The 20,393-nt window shown below is 39.4% G+C and overlaps 1 protein-coding gene across 1 annotated transcript in view; it reads right to left on the reverse strand.

Moving 5' to 3' along the window:
* SERAC1 (serine active site containing 1) overlaps window positions 1–20,322 on the reverse strand; it is a 91,974-nt gene extending 71,652 nt beyond the window's left edge. The window contains exon 1 of the mRNA XM_082669293.1: window positions 20,215–20,322. The gene's annotated coding sequence lies outside the window, so the exon portion shown is untranslated. The remainder of the gene's footprint in view (window positions 1–20,214) is intronic.
* Window positions 20,323–20,393: the final 71 nt, after the last annotated feature.

The raw sequence follows: 20,393 nt of genomic DNA on the forward strand, positions 1-20,393 counted from the left end.
CAGCTCAACATTTTAAAACACCCAATTAAAGAATGCAGAAGACATGAATAGACATTTCTTCCATAGAAGATACACAGATGGCCAACAGGCACATAAAAAAATTCTCAACTGAGAGAAATGTAAATAAAAACCACAATGAGATATCACCTCACACCTGTCAGAATGGCTATCATCAAAAAGAACACAAATAATAAATGCTGGCAAGGAAGTGGAGAAAAGGGAACCCTCATACACTGTTGGTGAGAACGTAGATTGGTGCAGCTACTGTCGAAACAGTTGGGAGGTTGCTCAAAAACTAAAACAGGGGCTTCCCTGGTGGCGCAGTGGTTAAGACTCCATGCTCCCAATACAGGGGGGTCGGTTTCGATCCCTGGTCAGGGAACTAGCTCCCACATGCATGCCACAACTAAGAAGCCCATCTGCCACAACTAAGGAGCACACGGGCCGCACCTAAGGAGCTGGTGAGCAGCAACTAAGGAGACTGCCTGCTGCAACTAAGACCTGGTGCAATCAAATGAATAAATAAATAAATAAATATTTTTGCAAAAACCTTAGAACTATCATATGATCCATCAACTACACTCCTGGGTATATATCCAAATAAAACTAAAATGCTAATTCAAAAAGATACATGCACCCCAATGTTCATAGCAGCATTGTTTACAATAGCCAAGATATAGAAGCAACCTAAGTGTCCATCAACAGATGAATGGATAAAGAAGACGTGGTATATATACAATGGAATAATATTCAGCCTTAAAAAAGGATGAGATTTTGGACTTCCCTGGTGGCCCAGTGGTTGGGAGTCCACCTGCCAATGCAGGGGACGCAGGTTCGTGCCCCGGTCCAGGAGGATCCCACATGCCGCGGAGCGGCTGGGCCCGTGGGCCATGGTTGCTGAGACTGCGTGTCTGGGGCCTGTGCTCCACAACAGGAGAGGCCGCAACAGTGAGAGGCCCACGTACCGCAAAAAAAAAAAAAAAAAAAAAAAGGATGAAATTTTGCCATTTGCAACAACATGGATGGACCTGGAGGGTATTATGCTTAGTGAAATAAATCAGACACAGAAAGACAAATACTGCATGTTATCACTTATATGTAGACTCTAAAAAACAAAACAAACTAGTGATTATAATAAAAAAGAGACTTACAGATATAGAAAATAAACTAGTGGTTACCAGTGGGGAGAGGGAATATGGAGAGGCAATATAGGGGTACGGGATTAAGAGGTACAAACTACCATATGTAAAATAAATAAGCTACAAGTATATACAGTGCAGCACAGGGATTATAGCCAATATTTTATAACTATAAGTGCAGTGTCCTCTAAAAAATTTTGAATCATTGAGACTGGTTCAAGTTGGTGGAGTAGAAGGACGTGTGCTCACTCCCTCTTGTGAGAGAACCGATCACAACCAACTGCTGAATAATCATCAACAGGAAGACACTGGAACGCACCAAAAAAGATACCCCACATCCACAGACAAAGGAGAAGCCACAATGAGACGGTAGGAGGGGTACAACCACAATAAAATCAAATCCCAAAACTGCTGCGTGAGTGACTCACAAACTGGAGAACACATATACCACAGAAGTCCACCCACTGAAGTGAAGATTCTGAGCCCCACGTCAGGTTTCCCAACCTGGGGTCGGGCAACAGGAGGAGGAATTCCTAGAGAATCAGGCTTTGAAGGCTAGCGGGATTTGATTGCAGGACTTTGGCTGGACTGGGGGAAACAGACTCCACTCTTGGAGGGCACACACAAAGTAGTACGTGCATCGGGACCCGGGGGAAGGAGCAGTGACCCCACAGGAGACTGAACGAGACTTACCTGCTAGTGCTGGAGGGTCTCCTGCAGAGGCAGGGAGTGGCTGTGGCTCACTGTGGGGACAAGGAAACTGGCAGCAGAAGTTCTGGGAAGTACTCCTTGGCATGAGCCCTCCCAAAGTCTGCCATTAGCCGCATCAAAGAACCGGGTAGGCTCCAGTACTGGGTCGCCTCAGGCCAAACAACCAACAGGGAGGGAACCCAGGCCAACCCATCAGATTAAAGTTTTACTGAGCTCTGCCCACCAGAGCAACACCCACCTCTAACCACCACCAGTCCCTCCCATCAGGAAACTTGCATAAGCCTGTTAGATAGCCTCATCCAACAGCCGGCAAACAGCAGAAGCAAGAAGAACAACAAATCTGCAGCCTCTGGAAGAAAAACCACATTCACAGAAAGATAGACAAGATGAAAAGGCAAAGGACTTTGTACCAAATGAAGGAACAAGATAAAACCCCAGAAAACCAACTAAATGAAGTGGAGATACGCAACCTTCCAGAAAAAGAATTCAGAATAATGATAGTGAAGATGATCCAGGACCTCGGATAAAGAATGGAGGCAAAGATCGAGAAGATTCAAGAAATGTTTAACAAAGACCTAGAAGAATTAAAGAACAAACACCTAGAAGAATTAAAGAACAAACAGAGATGAACAATACAATAATTAAAATGAAAAATACACTAGAAGGAATCAATAGCAGAATAACTAAGGCAGAAGAACGGATAAGCAACTGGGAAGACAGAAGGGTGGAATTCACTGACACGGAACAGAATAAAGAAAAATGAATGAAAAGAAATGAAGACAACCTAAGAGACCTCTGGGACAACATTAAATGCAACAACATTCACATTACAGGGGTCCCAGAAGGAGAAGAGAAAGAGAAAGGACCCAAGAAAATATCTGAAGAGATTATAGTTGAAAACTTCCCTAACATGGGAAAGGAAATAGCCACCCAAGTCCAGGAAGCGCAGAGAGTCCCAGGCAGGATAAACCCAAGGAGAAACACACCGAGACACACAGTAATCAAATTGACAAAAATTAAAGACAAAGCAAAATTATTGAAAGCAACAAGCAAAAAATGACAAATAACATACAAAGGAACACCCATAAGGTTAACAGCTGATTTCTCAGCAGAAACTCTATAAGCCAGAAGGGAGTGGCATGATATATTTAAAGTGATGAAAGGGAAGAACCTACAACCAAGATTACGCTACCCGGCAAGGATATCATTCAGATTCAATGGAGAAACAAAAAGCTTTACAGACAAGCAAAAGCTAAGAGAATTTAGCACCACCAAACCAGCTCTACAACAAATGCTAAAGGAACTTCTCTAAGTGGGAAACACAAGAGAAGAAAACAACCTACAAAAACAAATCCATAACAATTAAGAAAATGGTAATAGGAACAAACATATCGATAACTACCTTAAACATGAATGGATTAAATGCTCCAACCAAAAGACACAGGCTCAATGAATGAATACAAAAACAAGACCAATATATACGCAGTCTACAAGAGACCCACTTCAGACCCAGGGACACACACAGACTAAAAGTGAGGGGATGGAAAAAGATACTCCATGCAAATGGAAATCAAAAGAAAGCTGGAGTAGCAATACTCACATCAGATAAAATAGACCTTAAAATAAAGAATGTTACAAAAGAAAAGAAAGGACACTACAAAATGATCAAGGGATCAATCCAAGAAAAAGATGTAACAACTATAAATATATATGCACCCAACACAGGAGCACCTAAATACATAGGGCGGGCTTCCCTGGTGGCGCAGTGGTTGAGAGTCCGCTTGCCGATGCAGGGGACACGGGTTCGTGCCCTGGTCCGGGAAGATCCCACATGCTGCGGAGCGGCTGGGTCCGTGAGCCATGGCCTCTGAGCCTGCGCTCTGCAACGGGAGAGGCCACAACAGTGAGAGGCCCGCGTACAGCAAAAAATAAATAAATTAAAAAATTAAAAAATAAATAAATACATAGGGCAACTGCTAACAGCTATGAAAGAGGAAACTGACAGTAACCCAACAACAGTGGGGGACTTTAACACCTCACTTACACCAATGGATAGATCATCCACACACAAGCTTTAAATGACACAATAGACCAGATAGATTTAATTGATATTTATAGGACATTTCATCCAAAAACAGCAGATTACACTTTCTTCTCAAATGCACATGGAACATTCTCCAGGATAAATCACATCTTGGGTCACAAATCAAGCCTCAGTAAATTTAAGAAAACTGAAATCATATCAAGCATTTTTTCTGACCACAACGTTATGAGATTAGAAATCAACTGCAGGGAAGAAAACGTAAAAAACACAAACACGTGGAGGCTAAACAATACGTTACTAAATAACCAAGAGATCACTGGAGAAATCAAAGAGGAAATCAAAAGATACCTAGAGACAAATTACAACGAAAACATGATTATCCAAAACCTATGGGATGCAGCAAAAGCAGTTCTAAGAGGGAAGTTTATAGCTATACAAGCCTACCTCAAGAAAAAAGAAAAATCTCAAATAAACAACCTAACTTTACACCTAAAGGAACTAGAAAAAGAAGAACAAACAAAACCCAAAGTTAGTAGAAGGACAGAAATCATAAAGATCAGAGCAGAAATAAATGAAATAGAAACAAAGAAAACAATTGTAAAGATCAATAAAACTAAAAGCTGGTTCTTTGAGGAGATAAACAAAATTGACAAACCATTACCCAGACTCACCAAGAAAAAGAGGGAGAGGACTCAAATCAATAAAGTTAGAAATGAAAAAGGAGAAGTTACAACAGACACTGCAGAAATACAAAGTATCCTAAGAGACGATGACAAGCAACTCTATTCCAATAAAATGGACAAAGTGGAAGAAACGGACAAATTCTGAGAAAGGTATAACCTTCCAAGACTGAAGCAGGAAGAAATAAAATATGAACAGAACAATCACAAGCACTGAAATTGAAACTGTGATTAAAAATCTTCCAACAAACAGAAGCCCAGGACCAGATGGCTTCACAGGAGAATTCTATCAAACATTTAGAGAAGAGCTAACACCTATCCTTCTCAAACTCTTCCAAAATATAGCAGAGGGAGGAACACTCCCAAATTCCTTCTACGAGGCCACCATCACCTTGATACCAAAACCAGACAAGGATGTCACAAAGAAAGAAAACTACAGGCCAATATCACTGATGAACATAGATGCAAAAATCCTCAACAAAATACTAGCAAACAGAATCCAACAGCACATTAAAAGGATCATACACCATGATGAAGTGGGGTTTATTCCAGGAATGCAAGGATTCTTCAATATATGCAAATCTATCAATGTGATAAACCATATTAACAAATTGAAGGAGAAAAACCATATGATCATCTCAATAGATGCAGAGAAAGCTTTTGACAAAATTCAACACCCATTTATGATAAAAACCCTGCAGAAAGTAGGCATAGAGGGAACTTTCCTCAACATAATAAAGGCCATATATGACAAGCCCACAGCAAACATCATCCTCAATGGTGAAAAACTGAAAGCATTTGCACTAAGATCAGGAACAAGACAAGGTTGCCCCCTCTCACCACTCTTATTCAACATAGTTTTGGAAGTTTTAGCCACAGCAATCAGAGAAGAAAAGGAAATAAAAGGAATCCAAATCGGAAAAGAAGAAGTAAAGCTGTCACTGTTTGCAGATGACATGATCCTATACATAGAGAATCCTAAAGATGCTACCAGAAAAATACTAGAGCTAATCAATGAATTTGGTAAAGTGGCAGGATACAAAATTAATGCACAGAAATCTCTGGCATTCCTATATACTAATGATGAAAAATCTGAAAGTGAAATCAAGAAAACACTCCCATTTACCACTGCAACAGAAAAGTAAAAATATCTAGGAATAAACCTACCTAAGGAGACAAAAGACCTGTATGCAGAAAATTATAAGACACTGATGAAAGAAATTAAAGATGATACAAATAGATGGAGAGATATACCATGTTCTTGGATTGGAAGAATCAACATTGTGAAAATGACTCTACTACCCAAAACAATCTATAGATTCAATGCAATCCCTATCAAACTACCACTGGCATTTTTCACAGAACTAGAACAAAAAATCTCGCAATTTGTATGGAAACACAAAAGACCCCGAATAGCCAAAGCAATCTTGAGAACGAAAAAAGGAACTGGAGGAATCAGGCTCCCTGACTTCAGACTATACTACAAAGCTACAGTAATCAAGACAGTATGGTACTGGCACAAAAACAGAAAGATAGATCAATGGAACAGGATAGAAAGCCCAGAGATAAACCCACGCACATATGGACACCTTATCTTTGATAAAGGTGGCAGGAATGTACAGTGGAGAAAGGACAGCCTCTTCAATAAGTGGTGCTGGGAAAACTGGACAGGTATATGTAAAAGTATGAGATTAGATCACTCCCTAACACCATACACAAAAATAAGCTCAAAATGGATTAAAGACCTAAATGTAAGTCCAGAAACTATCAAACTCTTAGAGGAAAACATAGGCAGGACACTCTATGACATAAATCACAGCAAGATCCTTTCCGACCCACCTCCTAGAGTAATGGAAATAAAAACGAAAATAAACAAATGGGACCTAATGAAACTTCAAAGGTTTTGCACAGCAAAGGAAACCATAAACAAGACCAAAAGACAACCCTCAGAATGGGAGAAAATATTTGCAAATGAAGCAACAGACAAAGGATTAATCTCCAAAATTTACAAGCAGCTCATGCAGCTCAATAACAAAAAAACAAACAAACAACCCAATCCAAAAATGGGCAGAAGACCTAAGTAGACACTTCTCCAAAGATGATATACAGACTGCCAACAAACACATGAAAGAATGCTCAACATCATTAATCATTAGAGAAATGCAAATCAAAACTACAATGAGATATCATCTCACACCAGTCAGAATGGCCATCATCAAAAAATCTAGAAACAATAAATGCTGGAGAGGGTGTGGAGAAAAGGGAACACTCTTGCACTGCTGGTGGGAATGTGAATTGGTTCAGCCACTATGGAGAACAGTATGGAGGTTCCTTAAAAACCTACAAATAGAACTACCATATGACCCAGCAATCCCACTACTGGGCATATACCCTGAGAAAACCAAAATTCAAAAAGAGTCATGTACCAAAATGTTCATTGCAGCTCTACTTACAATAGCCCAGAGATGGAAACAACCTAAGTGCCCATCATCAGATGAATGGATAAATAAGATGTGGCACATATATACAATGGAATATTACTCAGCCATAAAAAGAAACGAAATTGAGCTATTTGTAATGAGGTGGATAGACCTAGAGTCTGTCATACAGAGTGAAGTAAGTCAGAAAGAAAAAGACAAATACCATATGCTAACACATATATATGGAATTTAAGAAAAAAAAATTTCATGAAGAACCTAGGGGTAAGGCAGGAATAAAGACGCAGACCTACTAGAGAACGGACTTGAGGTTATGGGGAGGGGGAAGGGTGAGCTGTGACAGGGCGAGAGAGAGTCATGAACATATACACATTAACAAACGTAGTAAGGTAGATAGCTAGTGGGAAGTAGCCGAATGGCACAGGGATATTGGCTCGGTGCTTTGTGACAGCCTGGAGGGGTGGGATAGGGAGGGCGGGAGGGAGGGAGATGCAAGAGGGAAGACATATGGGAACATATGTAGATGTATAACTGATTCACTTTGTTATAAAGCAGAAACTAACACACCATTGTAAAGCAACTATACCCCAATAAAGATGTTAAAAAAACAAAACAAAACTACAATGAGGTATCACCTCACACCAGTTAGAATGGGCATCATCAGAAAATCTACACACAATAAATGCTGGAGAGGGTGTGGAGAAAAGGGAATCCTCTTGCACTGTTGGTGGGAATGTAAATTCATACAGCCACTATGGAGAACAGTATGGAGGTTCCTTAAAAAACTAAAAATAGAATTACCATGTGACCCAGCAATCCCACTACTGGGCATGTACCCAGAGAAAACCATAGTTCAAAATGACACATGCACCCCAATATTCACTGCAGCACTATTTACTATAGCCAGGTCATGGAAGCAACCTAAATGCCCATCAACAGATGAATGGGTAAAGAAGATGTGGTACATATATACAATGGAATAGTACTCAGCCATAAAAAGGAACGAAATTGGGTCGTTTGTAGAGATGTGGAAGAATCTAGAGACTGTCATACAGAGTGAAGTAAGTCAGAAAGAGAAAGACATATATCGTATATTAATGCATATATATGGAACCTGGAAAAATGGTATAGATGAACCAGTTTGCAGGGCAGAAATAAGAGACACAGATGTAGAGAACAAACATATGGACACCAAGGGGGGAAAGTGGTGGGGTCATGGTGGTGGTGTGATGAATTGGGAGATTGGCATGGACACATATAAACTAATATGTATAAAATGGATAACTAATAAGAACCTGCTGTGTAAAAAAATAAAATTCAAAAAAAATTTTGAATCATTATGGTGTACACCTGAAACAAATATAATATTGTAAATCAACTGTACCTCAATAAAAATAAATAAATTAAATGTTTTATATTTCACTCTGTCCTAAAATATAGTTAGCTGGGTTTAGAATTCTAAATTAATAGTAGGTTTCCTTAAGCATGTTCATGCTACTTCTAGTGACATTTCATCTGATATTTATTGATGCTCATAAGAAATCTGTTGTAAGTCTACTTTTTGTTTCTTTGCAGGCAAAATATAAAGAGGTTTATAATATTCTCTGTAGAACCACACTGCCTAGTTTCAAATCCAGTTCCGCCAACAACCTATATTAGTTGTGTCTTTTATGATGCTCTGACATCTTGGGGCCTTGAGGACCCAGGAGGTGACTTCCCCTTCCAGGGTTACCTAATTCTTAGAAACTGTGAAGAATTTTGCTTCTAAGCACACCTTTCACAGGCAAACCCACCAATCCTTAGTCTCTACTCTGCAATGCCTCCTTTATTTATCATACACCATGCCAATATTCCCCTTACCCTGAATCAACCCAGGGCCAGGTATCAGACAACTAGGGACCTCCCGTACAGCCCAGAGGCTGCCAAAATTATTCAATCTATCCAACCCTAAACTTGTTCAGCTTATCTATCCTGTCTTATCCATTCCTTCCCATGAAAATCACAACAAAGGCTCTTGCCCATGGTTTCCCTCTAACTCCTTCTACACCGGGGAACCCTAATGTTTCCCCAGGTGGCTGTGCACGGCATGGCACATCCCTCCTCTTGGAAACAACACTAAACTCTTCTTTCAAGGCAGCTGTCTTTGTGTCACCTTACCATCCATGATTAAAAAGAAATCCTGAGTACATTTTAAAACACAACTAGACATATGATTATGGACTAACTAACCTCTCTGTGCCTCACTTTCCTCATCTACAAAATGGCAGTAGCAATAGGACTACTTTAAAGGGTTATTATAAATATTATATGAGTTGATACATGTAAAACACACAGAATAGTGTCTATTCCAAGTTAAGTGCTCAATAAATTTTATCATTATCATGATTATTTTATTTCATCCACCAGTTTTAAGATCTTTTATTTCTGATGTTCTTAAATGTCCCTATTTTATGGGTGTTTTACATATACTGCTCAGGATTTGGTGTGCTCCATTCTATTTTTTCCTTCTGGTACTCCTATTAGATGTATGTTAGACTTTCTTACTCTATACTCCAAATATCAGTTTCTTCCATATTTTCTACCTTTTTCTGTCCCTGACATGCATTATGGATTGTTTCCTCAAATCTATCTTCCAATTCATCCTTTATTTAGCTGTATTTAGCTTGCCATTCAATCTATCTACTGATTATTTCAGTTACTTTTATTTCTAAAACTTCTATTTGGCTTACTTTCACACTTGTCTGCTCTTTTTACACACTATTCTGTTTCTGTCTTAAATTATGACAGATTGTAAAAATGGCCACAAGTTATTCCTTTTCCTGTGTGAATGTTCCTTGCTAGTGCCTTCCCATACTGACTAGGGACTGGCCTTACAACTGACTTTGGCCATAAGACAACAGAAACATGATGCAGGCAGAGACTTGAGAAGCACTTGCACACTGAGGCTTCTGTCTTTGCTGCTCTTGGGAACTGTGTGACCTCCACCATGAAAAGATGCCCAGCTTACTCTGCTGAATGAAAAGAGAAATGCTGCCGAATATCCCCATTTGCCCAAACACCAGTACAAACTGACAGCCAGCACCAGCTGACAGGCGTATGAGGTAATCTCTAGCTAACTAGCCCCTAGCTGACCCTACAAAACCCATATTCAACCCTTAGACTTATAAGCAATAATAAAATGGTTGTTTTAGTAAACTGAGCTTTGGAATAGTTTACAGTGCAGCAAAAAGCTAGCTGGTACATGTGGTTTCTAAACCTTCCTTTACAGTTGAAACATACTTATTTTAAAGTTTGTCTGTTGGACCACTATTTCTAATAATTAGGGCTGGCTATCTTTCACAGTGGTTTGTCTATATGCTTTGTAATCTTTGATTGAGAGCTCATCTTCAGTGGGAATATTTTCTGTGGGAGTCCTATGTGCTCTGGGTCAACTGTGCACACAGCAGTTTTAAACTTTCTTGGTCAAAGTATGACAGGTATTACAAATTTCTGGATATCTCAACCTGGGTTCCCAGCACTATGAGGACAGTGTGAATTCAAACCCCACAACCATACGTGGTTTTAATCAGAGTTCCAATTTCCACTCTTTAATGCTCTTGGTAAAAGAAAGTTTTCATGCTGCTTCTATAGTCTAATGGAAAAAATCTGCTAGTCCCTATTTCCTTGAATGTGTACACCTTCAAGACAATCACCTTTAAGCTAGGCTGACTTTAACTCTGTTGCACATAAGGTCCAAGTAATTAAGGTCTCTTATCAGTTTCTGATAACCCAATAACTTGCTTCAAGCTTTCCCTCAGTGCTACAACTTTTCCTGAGTTTCCTCTTCTCTTCCTTCTCACAATTCCAAGTTCTTTCACTGCATCCTAACTAAAAAGTTTCATGTGTATGGAAGGAGCAGAGGATGCTGCCTGGAAGTAAAAGTAACTTCTTAAATCTGAGCACGTTATTCCCCTGCTTCAAATCTTTCAGTAATTCCCCATTGCCCACATCAGTGTTTCTTAATATCTAGAAAATTAGTGGTCCTAAGTTGTCTATCAAGAGTGCTACAGGTTTGCCTCTCAGTTTCAGAGGAAGAAGTGATAAAATAATTTTTTTTTTTTTTTGGCTGCATTGGGTCTTCGCTGCTATGCATGTGCTTTCTCTGGTTGCAGCGAGCAGGGGTTACTCTTTGTTGCGGTGTGCAGGTTTCTCACTGTGGTGGCTTCTCTTGTTGCACAGCACAAGCTCTAGGCATGCAGGCTCAGCAGTTGCGGCACACAGGCCCTAGAGCACGCGGGCTTTAGTAGTTGTGGCATGTGGGCTCAGTATTTGTGGCACACAGGCTTTAGTAGTTGTGGCACACAGGCTCAGTAGTTGTGGCTCGCAGGCTCTAGAGCGCAGGCTCAGTAGTTGTGGCACCTGGACCTAGTTGCTCCGTGGTGTGTGGGATCTTGCCAGACCAGGGATTGAACCCATGTCCCCTGCACTGGCAGGCAGATTCTCAACCACTGTGCCACCAGGGAAGTCCCTGATAAAAAAATTTTGTTCATATACTTTTTTTTTCCATTTTTAAGGTGTTTTAGACATAGTAATATTAACCCTTTAAACGTACAGCTCTAAGGTTTTGATAAATGCCATCAAATCAAAATTTAAAACAGTCTTATCAACCCAAACAATTCTTTCCCCTTTTGTAGTCAAATCTCTTCCACACCTAGCTCTTGAAACCGCTGATCTGTTTTCTGTCACTATAGTTTTGCCTTTGCAAAGATGCCATGTAAACGAAATCATACAGTATGTAGCCTATGAGTCTGGTTTCCTTCACTTAGCAAAAGGCAACTGAGAATCATCGGTGTTGTTGTATTAGTAATTTATTTTTTTTATTGCTTAGTACCATTCCATCCTATGGATATACTAGTTTGTTTATACATTCCCCAGCTGAAGGAATTTTGGCTTGTTTTCAGTTTCTGGTGATTATGAACAAAGTAGCTATAAACACTTGCATACAGATTTTTTTGTGTTAATATAAGTTTTCACTTCACTTGGGTAAAAACCTAGATGTGAGTCATAAGGTAAATGTAGTTTAACTTTATAAGAAACTTTTCCAAAATGGATGTACCATTTTGTATTACCAACAGTAAATTATTAGAGATCCAGTTGTACTGCATCTTCATTCACACTTGACAGGGTCAGTCACTTTAATTTTATGCATTCTAATAGGTGTATAATAATATCTCATTATGGTTTTAACTTGCATTTCTGTAAGATATATTTTTTTATGTGGACCATTTTTAAAGTCTCTACTGAATTTATTACAATACTGCTATTTTATGTTTTTGGTTTTTCGGCCACGAGGCATGTGGGATCTTAGCTCCCCAACCAGGGACTGAACTTGTACCTCCTGCAACAGAAGGCAAAGTCCTAACCACGGGACCACCAGGGAAGTCCCACTTTCATTTTTTTTAATGACCAGTGATGTTGAGCATCTTTTCATGGGTTTATCTGCCATCTCTATTTATTCTTTGGTGAAGAGTCTGTAAAAAAATGTTTGCCCCTTTTTTTTGGCTGCACCACATGGAATGCGGGATCTTAGTTCCCCGACTAGGGATCAAACCCTTGCCCTCTGCAGTGGAAGTGCAGAGTCTTAACCACTGGACCACCAGGGAAGTCCCTGACCATTTTTAATAAGGTTGTTTGTTTCCTATTTATTGAGTTTTGGGAGTATTTTATATATACTCTGGATAAAAGGTCTTTGTTAGACATGTGATTTGTAAATATGTTCTTCCAGCCTACAGCTTGTCTTTTCATTCTCTTAAATGTGTTTTCAAAGAGCAAAAGTTCTCAATTTTGATGAAGTCAAATTAATCAACTTTTAACTTTATGGATCATGATTTTGGTGTGTCATAAAAGAAATCTTTCCTTCATCCAAGGTCACCAAGTTATTCTCCTATACTTTTCTCTAGGAGATTAACAGTTTTAGGTTTTACATTTAGGTTTATGATCCATGCTGAGTGGATTTTTGTATAGAGTGAAAGTTATAGATTAGGGTTCTTTTTTTGCATATGCATATGCAATTGTTCTAGAATCATTTGTTGAAAGGACTGTTTCCCCATTTAATTGCCTTTGCATCTTTGCCAAAAATCAGTTGACTGACCACATGTATACATGTCTATTATTGTTTCATTGATCTATACGTTGACGCAATCTTTGTTCCAATGCCACATTCATCCTGACTACTGTATATTTACAGTAGACTTGAAATCAGGTAATGTGTATCTTTGAACTTTGTTGTTTTTTTGTTTTGTATTGTTAATTAATTTATTAATTTATTTATTTTTGGTTGTGTTGGGTCCTCATTTCTGTGAGAGGGCTTTCTCTAGCTGCAGCAAGCGAGGGCCACTCTTCATCGCGGTGTGCAGGCCTCTCACTATTGCGGCCTCTCTTGTTGTGGAGCTCAGGCTCCAGACATGCAGGCTCAGTAGTTGTGGCTCATGGGCCTAGTTGCTCCGCGACATGTGAGATCTTCCCAGACCAGGGCTCGAACCCGTGTCCCCTGCATTGGCAGGCAGATTCTCAACCAATGCACCACCAGGGAAGCCCTGTTGTGTTTTTTCAAAATTGTGTTTGCTACTCCAGTTTGCCCTTCCATATAAATTTTAGGATCAGCTTGTCTATTTCTACAAAAAAATTCTTCTGAAATTTCGATTGAGTCTTCCAATCCATTAATATGGATTATCTATTTGTTCAATCATCTATCATGTTTTTCACATATGTTTGGTAATTTCCAGCATACAAATATTGTATGTACTTTTAAAGAGTTATACCAAAGTATTTTATGGTTTTTAGTACAATTATAAATAATTATTTGGGTTTTAATTTCAATTTCCAGTTGTTCACTACTAGTATATAAAAATGATTGAGTTTTGTGTATTTCCTTGTATCCTGTGACCTTGCTAAGCTCATTTATTAATTTTGGGACCTTTATTTGTAGATTGTTTTGGATTTTTCTACATAGACAGTTATGTTGCCTGTGAATACAGACAGTTCAATTTCTTCCTTTCCAACCAATATGCCTTCTATTTCTTTACCTGGCTTTACTTCACAGGCTAGGACCTACAATACAATGCTGAATAAAAATAGTGAGAGCAAATATCCTTGTATTGTTCCTGACCTTAGGAGAAAAGTATTCAGTCTTTCACCATTAAGGATGATGTTAGCTGTAGACTCTTTGTAGCTGTCCTTTTTCTCTTTGAGGACATTCCCTTCTATTCCCGAATTGCTGAATTTTGTCAGAAGCATTTTGTGCATTAATTAAGGTGAACATATGATGTTTCTGTAGTCTGTTAATATAATACATTTCCCCAATTAATATTCCCAGAATAAACCTAAGTCACGATACAATATCCTTTTTAAATATTGTTTTGGATTTGCTAATTTTTTTTTTTTTAATTTTTGGCTACATTGGGTCTTTGTTGCTGTGCGCGGACTTCCTCTAGTTGCGGTGAGCAGGGGCTACTCTTCATGTGGTACGCAGTCTTCTCATTGCGGTGGCTTCTCTTGTTGCGGAGCATGGGCTCTAGGCACGCAGGCTTCAGTACTTGTGCCTCGCAGGCTCCAGAGCACAGGCTCAGTAGTTGGGGCACACAGGCTTAGTTGCTCCACGGCATGTGGAATCTTCCTGGACCAGGGCTCAAACCCATGTCACCTGCATTGGCAGGCAGATTCTTAACCACTGCGCCACTAGGGAAGCCCCTGCTAGTATTTTGTTAATATTTTTTGTGTCTATGTTCACAAGAGATACTAATATCTAGTTTTCTTCTGATGTAGTTGGTTTTCACATCAAGGTATTGCTGGTCTCATAAAATAAGTAGGCAAGTGTTCCATCTTCTTTTATGTTCTGGAACAGTTTATGTAGTATGTTTATACTACATACTGGGTATGTAGTATACCCAGTTTATGTATGTATTCTTTCTTCCTTAAAAAGTTTTAAGTAGGATTCCCACATTATCTTTTTAAGGTCTTAGGGTCTAAAGTGACATGTTCTCTTTCATTCCTGAGTTTTGACAATTTGTGTCTTTTTTTTCCTCACCATTTTCTTTTTTTTTTTAATTGGGTTATAGTTGTTTTACAATGTTGTGTTAGTTTCTACTGTACAGCGAAGTAGAGTTCCCTGTGCTATACAGCAGGTTCTTATTAGTCATCTATTTTATATATATTAGTGTATATATATCAATCCCAATATCTCCCAATTCATCCCACCACCTCCCCAACCCCTCTGCTTTCACCCCCTTGGTATCCATACATTTGTTCTCTACATCCGTGTCTCTTCTCTCTTTTTTTTCTGCCAGTCTAGCTAGAGATTTCTCAATTTCATTGATATTTTCAAAGACTCAGGTTTTAGTTTCATTGAATTACTCTCCTGTTTTTTCATTATCAATTTCATTACTTTGTGCTCTTAATAGTCTCTGCCTTGTGCTTATTTTGATTTCAAATAGCTCTTTTTTCTCAAGCTTCTTAAAATTGAAGCTTAGATCACTAATCTAAAATTTCCTTTTTCCTAATGTAAATATTTAATGCCAAAAATTTCCCTCTAAGTATTGATTTGACTGCATCCTTCACATTTTGATATGCTGTTTTTTTTCTTTCATTCAATTAAAAATATTTTCTAATTGCACTGTGACTTCCTCTTTGACCCATGGGATATTTAGAAGTATCTTAATGTCCAAATATTTGGGAATTTCCAGGTATCTTTGTTATTGATTTTTAGTTTAATTTCATTGTGGTTGGAGAACAGGCTTTGTATACTTTCAATTCTTTTAAATCTTGGCTTGCTTTATGATACAGAATATGGTCTCTCTTGATGAATATTCCATACTCACTTGAAAAGAATGTATATTCTGTTGTTGCTGGGTAGAGGGACCTACAAATGACTATTAGTTGATGGTGCTTTTCAGGTGTTTTCTTTCTTACTGATTTTATGTCAAGTCATTTTATTGATTACTAACAGAGGAGTGTTGAAGGCAGGGGCCAGTCAATCATGAAAGTCCTTTTTAGCTAAATTAAGGAGTATGAAGCTTACCCTGAGTTATGGAAGCTGACGGGAGATTAACTTTAAGAAAGAGAATAATAAGATTAAAAAACTTTTTTTAGAAAACTTGACAAGATTGAAAATAGGTTGGAGGAGAGCTGAAGTAGAGACGGGGAGAACCAATAGGGAGGCTTTTAACAATAATCAAGGAGAAACATGTACTTGAATTAAGGCAGTGGCTCTGAGAATAATCAAGAAAAAAACAGACTTAAGGAGATAATAAGAGAAAAGAATCTGATAAACAACTGGGTGAGAGATGGAGAGGAATGGGTAAAAGGGAAGAGGCAATTATGATTCTCAGTTTCTGGTTTGGATTAGTTAGTATATAAGGGATAACATTTACCAAAATAGAAAAATACAAGAAGAGAAATGGATTTGAGGGAAATTCCCAATTTCAACATGCTGAGATGAAGGTTCTTATAAAATATTCATGAAAGATGTCCATTAAGCTATGTGGGCTCGGCAGAGAGGTCTACACTATAGATATAGATTTATGTCATCTATTATAGATTTGTGTCATCGGCACATATTATTAATTGAAACCATAGTTTTGGATGAAGTTATTGAAGATCAGCATATAAACCAGTGTTTCTCTAAATGTCACCCTAAAATTATCTGCAGATTATTAAAACGCAGATTCCTAGACACCATTTTAGATTAAATTTATCTAAGACTCATAGGCTGAAACCAAGGTGTTAGCTGGGCTGTATCACTTATTGAAAGCTCTGAGGGAGACTGCACTTCCAGGCTCATTCAGGCTGTTGGCAGAATTCAGTTCTATGCAGCTGCAGGACTGAGGTCCTTGTTTCCTTGCTAGTTGTTGTCTGAGTGCCACCCTTCACTCTCAGAGCCTTCCCTCTAGTCTTTGCAGGTAGCCCCTTACATCTGAGAACCAGCAACAGCTTATCCTTCTCACATTGCCACATCTCTGACTCTTCTGCTTTCCTCTTCCACTTTAAAGGGTCTGTGTGATTACATTAGTCTCTCCTAGAACATCTAAAATAATCTCCCTACCCTAAAATCTGTAACCTTAATTCCATCTGCAAAGTCCCCTTTTCCTTGTAATGTAACATATTCACAGGTTCCAGGGATTTGGGAATGGACATCTTTGGGGCACCAGTATTCTGCCTACCACAAGCGGTCTGATACAAGTCATTTTGTAGACATATATTTTCATTTCTCTTGGGTAAATATCTAGGAGTGGAATTGCTGGTTCATAGTGCAGATACATGTGTAACTCTATAAAACACTGGGCACACAGCTGAATAAAGACTACATCACCTATCTTTCCTTCTTGTTAGTGTGTCACTGATTAAGAACTGGTTAATGGGTTGTAAGTGGATGTGTCATATGCAACACCTGAGAAGTGTCCTTAAAGAGAAAAGTATGTGCCTTTCCATCAAGCTTCCCTCTTGCTATGAGCAGGTGGCATTTGGAATTAAAGCAGTCATCTCAATCATGAGGTAGCATGCTAAGGATGGCAGAACAGCAAGACAGAGGAATCTGAATCCCTGATGATCACAGAGCTGCTGCCATACCATCTGTGGCCTGCCTACCTATAGAATCATATGCATATTTAAGCCATTATTATATTTTCTATGTAATGAAACCAAATCCAATTCTAACACATCACAGTTTTAAATATCTATATGCTAGTGATCCCAAAGTGGTACCTTCAGCCACAATCTTTCCAGACTCATGTATCCAACAGCTACTGGAACATTTCCACTTGGATGTAAAACAGGCCTTTCAAACTTAACTGCCCAAAACAGAATTCTTTATTTTTTCTCCCTGAACTCTTCCTCCTCTCATTCTCCTCATCAGCACCAAACAAATAGTAAATGGTTTTTTATGATAAATAGTGAATGATCTACCTCAGAGCTCAAGCAAAAAACACATATGTTGGCCTTGATTCCTTGTTTTCCCCTCACCTCGTATCCAAACCATGCACAATTCTTGTTTTCTGCCATCAAAATATAAGCCAAATCCTGCCACTCTTTTCCATCCTCACTGTTACTACTCTAGTGCAAGTCACCATCATCTCTCATTTGCAATGGCATCCTCAACGTGCTTTTGTAGCTTAAAAAATCCTTCCCAGAGAGATGAAAAAGTTCTGGAGATAGGTAGTAGTAATGGTTGCATGATAACATGAATATCACTGAACTGTACACCTAAAAGTGGCTAAAATGGTAAATCTTATGTTACGTGTATTTAACCCAAATAAAACAAACAAAAAAGAAATCTTTCCTAGAGACAACATAGCCTCCTATATTTCCTTTTTTTTTCTAAATATTTTTCATGTGTGTCTTTCACACTTAGGTCTTCAATCCATTTGGAAATTACTATTGTGAACGGTGTGAAGTAGGAATCTAATTTGTCTTCAATCTATGCGGATACCACATATCTCAGCATCATTTATTGAATACTCTGTGCTTTTGTAATACCAAAGCTTACCAAAGCTAACCTTATACTTAGCTTCCATATGTATGTGGACGTGTTTCTAAGCTCTCTATTCTGTTCCATGAGTCTACTTACCTGTCCCTAAACCAATACCAGTAATTAAGACAGTAGTCTCAATTATCATGGCTTTATATTGTTTTGATATCTGGGAGGAAGAGACTTTATTTTTCTTCAAAATTGAGTTAGCAATTCTGGGTGCTTTGCCTTTTCATATACATGTTAGGTTCAGCATGTCAAGTTCCATGAAAAACTATACAGCAATTTTAATTGGAATTGCAGTGAATCTGTAGAATTGGAGAAAACTGACATCTTTATGATACTGAGTCTTCCTATCCCTGAATATGGTATATCTCTCCATTTACCTGGGTCTTCTTTTATGTGTTTCAGTAGAGCATTATAATTCTCTCCTTAAAGGACTATGCAGCTTTAGTCTGATTTATTTCCAGATACCTTCAGTTTTTAATACAGTTATGAATAGTATCTTTTTTATTATTAAAATTCCTAGTTAGTTATTGCTGGTGTGTAGAAGTTACTGTTTTACTCAGAAATCTGCTTGAACTGAAGGCCATTTCTGATGACCTCCTAACCAAAGAAGCCCTCCCAGTCATTCTTTATAACTTCACATCAGTTACCCCTTCTTGTTAACTGATTTTTAGTGTCCCTCTCCCCCACTATAATTAGTTGCTTGTTCACCATTGTATAGAATAGGGTCTGTGCAATACATAATTGTGCAAAATCTCTGCTGAATAAATAAATAAGGTCTTAAATCTGGATGATTTGGAAAAATACAGGAAGAAAAGCAGATTTTGAAGTGAGGGTGGAGTGAGAACTAGTTCAGTTTGAGAGGCGGTGTTTAGAGTTCTCACAGGTCATTAATGTGCAGGCATCAGGCCAGCACCTGGAGCACAAGAATGGAGGTTTGATGTGATGGAAGTGATGAGACCGTCAAGGAGGAGAATGCATTCAAGAAGGAAAAAAAGAAAATATACTTGAGAAGAACTATACCTGGGTCAGATTAAAGAGAGAGGGAGCGAGCATGCACAACAACATGGAAACCAACCGGACGGGAAAGATTTGAAGCACAGGAAGAGGGAAATAAATGGAAGAGCTAGGTTCGTAAATCACATGAACACACAATTAGAGAAGTACAATTTCATCTGAGGAACAGAAAGCAAGAACCTCATTTCTCCATTGGTAAAGTCAATTGGAGAAAGAGACCGCTCTATTAGCCCACAGATCCGAATTTGGGGAAGAGAGTAATTTTACTTTACTCTGGGTCTTTCACTTTAATATGACAATTACCGGGCTTGGAGGACCTATCAGCATTCAATCTATTCAACCTCTCGGGTCCCAGCTAGACGCTGCCTTCTGAAAGGTTCGGATTTAAACGAGGAGACTGTTTCCTCCTCATTTTCATCGTCTTGCCGTGACCACCGCGCCCGGGCTAATGGTACCGGCAGGTGCTCTTTAGGCCTTGGATTGTAACTAGAGAAGAGTGGCAACCGGGAAAGAAGAGTAGCGCTGCCGAGGCTGCGAGAGAGGCCCTCACCTCACGCCCAGCGGCGGGTCAGCGGGTCAGTCAGGGGCCGCGCCCCGTCGCCGCCCTCCCCACTCCCCGCCGTGCCGGGCTTCGCCAGGGCCCCAGCCCGCACCCACGAGCCCAGCCTTCCCTTCCTACCTGCCGGCACGCGGACTCAGCCAGCCCCGAGCTGTTCACCCGGGTCCAGGTCGGCAGGGAGACCACCACTCTCCGCTGCTCCCTGCCCGCGCGCGTCCCCAACCAGCGCCTGGCTGCACGTGACCCCGCCCTCACCGCACGCCGCCCCGCCCCCTCAGCCGAGCCCACGCCCCGCCTCC

Source organism: Grampus griseus (assembly GCF_964374135.1).
Source record: "Grampus griseus genome assembly, chromosome: 13".
Classification (NCBI taxonomy): domain Eukaryota; kingdom Metazoa; phylum Chordata; class Mammalia; order Artiodactyla; family Delphinidae; genus Grampus; species Grampus griseus.